The sequence below is a fragment of the Rhopalosiphum maidis genome, chromosome 1 (genome assembly GCF_003676215.2).
Source record: "Rhopalosiphum maidis isolate BTI-1 chromosome 1, ASM367621v3, whole genome shotgun sequence".
NCBI lineage: Eukaryota > Metazoa > Arthropoda > Insecta > Hemiptera > Aphididae > Rhopalosiphum > Rhopalosiphum maidis.
Window position 1 is genome coordinate 68,677,029 of NC_040877.1, and position 6,000 is coordinate 68,683,028.

At 23.4% G+C, this 6,000-nt stretch overlaps 1 protein-coding gene across 1 annotated transcript in view; it reads right to left on the bottom strand.

Annotated features, from left to right (window-relative positions):
- Positions 1-5,564, bottom strand: part of LOC113560697 (major facilitator superfamily domain-containing protein 12-like) — a 32,172-nt gene extending 26,608 nt beyond the window's left edge. Inside the window, exon 1 of the mRNA XM_026966729.1 lies at positions 5,387-5,564. The gene's annotated coding sequence lies outside the window, so the exon portion shown is untranslated. The remainder of the gene's footprint in view (positions 1-5,386) is intronic.
- Positions 5,565-6,000: the final 436 nt, after the last annotated feature.

Sequence of the window (6,000 nt, forward strand, 5' to 3'; positions counted from 1 at the left end):
TAGAGATCTTTTGCTTTAAGCCAAATATTTTTTCTCTTATTTTGTCACGCCTTTTCTCTTTCTTTTTTCACCTGCAACTTCCAAGTTCAATGTTACTATTGGGTTGCTACTTGTTTAACCGTATGTGTTTTTCTACTTTCTTCACATATACTTATTGTACCATTCTGTACAGATTGTATATCTCTTAAAAATATACATATGCATATAATTTTCAAATTATAAACAACACTGCACTAAGTATACTAATGCGCCAATTATCTAACGCCGGGATTCAAAGATAGCAAAAAGCATTCGGTCAAATCGGTTTCCAATCATTTGTTTTTGTTGTACATTTTATGATGATTCATTTGTCATGTTTACATATTAAAAAGTACTTGCAATTTGAATGTGTGTATAGTATAAATCATAGTTATGATTTTGATTGCTTAATTACTTAAACATTTAAGTTTATGATCACACACAATTTAAGTTTTAGAAATTTAGTGAATCAAAATCACAACAATATAGAGTTCAAATAAATATTATTAGTAATGACCGATGACTAATTCATTTGTTTTTTTATACATTATACTTATAATCATACATTTGTGTATTTACAATGTAGCTTCCTTCAGATGTTTTGAAGATGATAAATCAAGTCTATAAGTACTCTAAATAAGTAATTTTTCAATTTACTCAATAGTTCGTATTTAACCAAACCTCAAGGGAAAACCAATTGAATTGTATTCGCAGAGGCGTAAAAAAAAAATAAAATAAAATAAAATATAAAGATAACAAGTTCAAAAATATTTAAGTAGTAGATATTAGAAATGCTGTATGTCCTCCAAGAGAGTAAGTGATAGAAGAAAGGTTAGCCAGGTTAAGTATTAGGAAATTTAGAAGGTCGACATTGAGTATTACATATATTTACTTATTTATTAAATTAAATTGGGGTTTATGGACATTTTTATTAAAACGGAAAAAAGTTTGAAATTGATCAATGGAAATATAATATTTAATAATTATTTGTTCAATAAAATAGTTTTAATCTAGAAGTTGATTATATAAAATAAAATATTTCTATTAATGATTAATGTTAATTTATTTTATTAAAATAAATTCTTCTGTTTTGTATAAAGTAGCTATTGTCGGCACACATACAATTTAAAAATTTTAATTCGTTATATTGATTATATAAATATATATTCAGTTCAGGAAGTCTTGAACTCAACTTGTAATGAACCAGTAGACTCACGGTTCATCAAAGACTAGATTATTAATTGTTGTAAGATGTAAGGATTAATGTACATTAGAAACTACCTTTACATCAATAAAAAAACGCGCAGACACTTACATTCAAATTATTTTTATGCATTTATATACTATAATGATGAAATATGATTTAACAAATAAAACGTAAGTATCGAATCTTAATTAACAATCAAATTATATAATACGATGATGTATATTAATAAATGTATAATACAAATAGGCATTTATAAGACTACTTTTATATCTATACATTGAAAAACGGTATTATACGTTAATAATTTATTATAATAGTTGTAATAGTTTAATTAACGATAAAAATTATTAATAATAAGATAAAAAATGTTTATAAAAGATATCACTCGATTTTATTTATAATGTACAAAAAGCCATTTTAAAAATATATGTTGAAAACAAATAACTAAGTAATAGTAGTAATACTATAATAATACGCATAAGGCATAACATTTAATTAATTAAGTACTAATAAATGACAAAAACATATTGAATGCACTATATGTAAAGTAAAATTGGTAAATAATAACACTGCAGAATGTTATACTGTAAACAGTGTAAACAAATAACCATAATGGATTTTTTTATTAAAACTATTACCATAAAAAGTTATGAAGTTTATTATTATATTATTTGATCGATATAACAAGTTTAGATCTCCAAGAAAGTAAGACATAAAAGTATAAATTACAAATTATATTTTATAAACATAAATATTAAATAAACATTTGATCAGTACTTTATTGTTTTTAATACTTAAGACGTAGGTAGGTCTTGACTTTACAAGGACCAATTAAATGATGAATCATAAAATACGCAATTTACTAAAGTATTAATTTATTTATATAATATAATATATATGTTGACAGTTTATGTTAAATCTATACAGAAATTGTATTATATAGTCATATTTTTAGATATAAAAATGTTGATACCTCGTACAGCAGATTATGCATACCGAAAGTAATGACGACTGACGTCCGTATTGGAAACAACTTGGAATTTGAAAAAAATATATGTCTAAAGTTCAAAACGTGTTTGATTCACAACCTAAAGAGGCGATTCCATTTGAATGAATTATTTGTTAGAAAAGAAAAGTTTGATCTATATAGGTACTGTAGTTTTGTTTAAGATAAAAATAATCTACACTTTTAAATTAAATTTATTATTTATTTATTTAATTATTTAATATTCACTATCAATTTATTACTGTTAAACATTTTATTATAAATATAATTTATATTTCAGATAAAACATCGTCTGATATTTTAGTTTATTAAACTAACGCGTTCCATTTTTATTAAAAATGAGAATCATTGGATTTACAATAATTATTTAATTTTAATTAGTTTAATATTAATTTTAATTTAAGCTTATCAACGTAATACATTCATCATAAAGTTAAGTTAGGTAAAATAAGTGTTACTTCTGCAGATGAAATTCTAGTTTGATATGTTAGATTTTATTCTATAAAAGCGTATTACCTATAGAATTATTTGATGGTGAACATAGAATTTATAAACATTTTAATATATGAAGAATGAAGATCGCTTTGTTTCACTAAACACGGTTATAATTAGATTCTGAGAGGAGTGAAGAATATATTGTTTTTACAATGATGTATTTAATTTTGTGCCTTAAGATGCTTTTACTAGTAAAAAAAGTGATTAAATTATCAAATTCAGGTATTGGTAGTAAATTAGATCGAGTTTAGGAGAACAACATTTAAAATTCTCAGTACTTTTTGAAATAATTGGGAAAAATATAAAAATTTGTAATCATGAAAATATTATTAATTAATTTGTCTATCCTAATTATTAAGAAAAGTACTGGGAAATTACTTTTTACACCATAAAGTACCAACTAGAACTAAAATTTAAAATTTAAGCAATTTTATTGTCACAAAAGGCGATGACAAAAAAGAGAACCCACATAATTGTAAAATCAATACAATGATCGCTTTGCTTAGAATCTAAAACTCAAAATATTTTAAAGTTTATACTTTGTCTAAAAAAAGCTTATTTAGAAAATCGGTTTAGAATGTCTAAATAATAAAATAAATAGTTTTATCAATAACTTGCGTATTGCATAAATATTCTTGTTAACCAACAGCTTTTTGTTAGTTTTTCCCAATTAAGAAAAGATACTAGGAATTTTTTACTCTTCACTTGAAGTAGGGACTAGATTCAATATTCCACGAATAAATATCCGCAAAATTTAATTGTATTATTATTATTATTATTAATAATTTTACCGCACTAAAAAGGAATTTTTGACTAAACAAAAACACACATCATCGTGAATCCAATATATTACTATCTTCGTTTAGAATTGTAAATACAAATTATGTTTAATTAAAAATTAAATATATAAATACATATAATTTACTATTTATGAATTTATCCATCTTTTTTGACCCTATAAATGATTTTTGATTTTCAAATAAGTACCTAATACTGTTTTACAACAAAATCATATTTACGATGAAAAAAATACCGTTATTGTATATCTATATTCTATAAGAACAATAACATAATAGGTTATTAGTTATACACTCTGTAAAAAATACCCAAACCTTAAGGCTTTAGTTTCGGAGTTTTATACTTATAAAATGTGATATGGAAAACAATTTAGTGATCATTATAAATATATTTAAATTTTGAAATAAAAAACATAATTAAAAATTAATATTGATATTCGTACATATTTATAAGAAATTATTCAAATATGTATATTAAACGTTTTGTAAAAATTGAATAGGTTACTGGTGTTATAAAATAATAAATTTTATATTTCTTGTCTATTTTATGTTTTTAAGGCGTTTTATTATGACGTATTATACCGTCTATATCTATAATATTCTTAAACTAATTTGTATTTTTATGTCAAACAGACATAAACGACTATTATGTACTATAATAAAATAACTTTTAAGGGGCTTTGTATAGGCAATTTTATAATTTTTTTGCAATTTAATAATTATATCATATACATATATTTGAAAAACAAAATACAAATATACCTACAAATAGTTCGGTGTTGTGATTTAACTAGTTATAATTTGTTCATAAATATTCTTTCATGCAATTATGATGGTCCCAAACTCGAATGAAATTATGGGCGTGAATCACATGGAAATATTGTAAAACTAAACTTTTTGCACCTGTGAAATTGTATGGGAAAATATGGTTTATGGTGTGTGTATAATAATTATATAAACAATAATGTATATTCTATATAAACAAGTAAATTATATTTTATCATAATATTTAAAACTGCTTTAAATTACTAAAACAGTAAAGGAGCTTATTTATAATTTATTAATATGAGTTTGTAAATTTATTATAATATTAAAACAAGAAATAATTAAATTTAGTTTTTTCAATGCAATTTTGCGATATCTTGGCACAATTACTTTTCTGAACTATTATTATCTATATATTTATTTTAAATGATGATATTTTCATCTTAAATAATTTGTTTACCCTTGAAGAATACTGTAGAAAGAACAATAGGTATTTTTTATTTTAAAATAATATACGTCTGAATTATCTATTAAGTGTTTGTTCTACAAAAGTAATTGTTTTTTGTTGATTAAAATTAAATAAAAACTTTTATCTCAAGAGTATGGAACCAATAAAATGACTATTATAGGCCATATTGGTGTATTTTTATTAGGCGAATAATAATAAGTCTTGTACCTGCCATTAATATACCTATAGTAAATAGTAAATAATAATTATTATAATACTTAATTATCAATTACCAGTTATATATAATATATTATAATAAGTTTACTATTGTTTTTCAATTAGTTACTTCATCGAGATTAAAAACAAATCTATCGAAATTTAAATTCACAATTTAGATTTTAGATTATATCATTTTTACAACGGGTATATTCATTTTAGTTAAAAAAAAATAGTTAAGTTAGAGGGAGGAGTCATATTTACAATAATTGGATCAAGAATTTGTTGTACATAATATATAATATAAACGATTATTAATGTAAGTTTATTGATTTAGATACATCTAAGATTTATAATTATTAGTTATTATATTTATATTTTATACACACGATAGTCATCAATAAAGTTGTTAGTTGTAAATGCGTAAATGTTACCTGTTCGCGTTCTGTAGAGGAAATTGTGTCAAACATATATATTAGGTAATGCTGTTCAAATGGAGTTTAAAAAACACACAGTTGCAATCACAAATGAAAATATACAATAATAATAATAAAAATAGACAACATCAACGTTTCGACATTTAATTGAAGATCACCAATATAAAAATAATAATTTTCAGTTATTCACAATTCATCGAGATAAGAAACAGGATGATAACAAGAGAGGTGGACCAATAAGTTGCGGTTATCGTGGCTAAATACCATTATCATGACTATGAACTTTCTTTAAAATATTGACCGATCGTGACTTATGACTTAGGCAACTTACATTTATTTCGTATTCGGTAAATCGTATACACATTTGGTAAAATTCTGAAATAACTGAAATATTGTCCTGTGCGTTTCCGGCTCCAATTGATTTGGAAACACGTAGCAACTCGCAGATTAATAATAGTTATCAGTTGTTGCCAAGACGGAAAACAGTGTTTTGGCACCGATTGGCAGACTCCGGCTGCGAGTGGGTGATAACGGCTGATAATACAACCATAATAATGTAGCATTATTAATATTATTTTTTGTTTTGTGGTATTATCACCAAACAAACAATA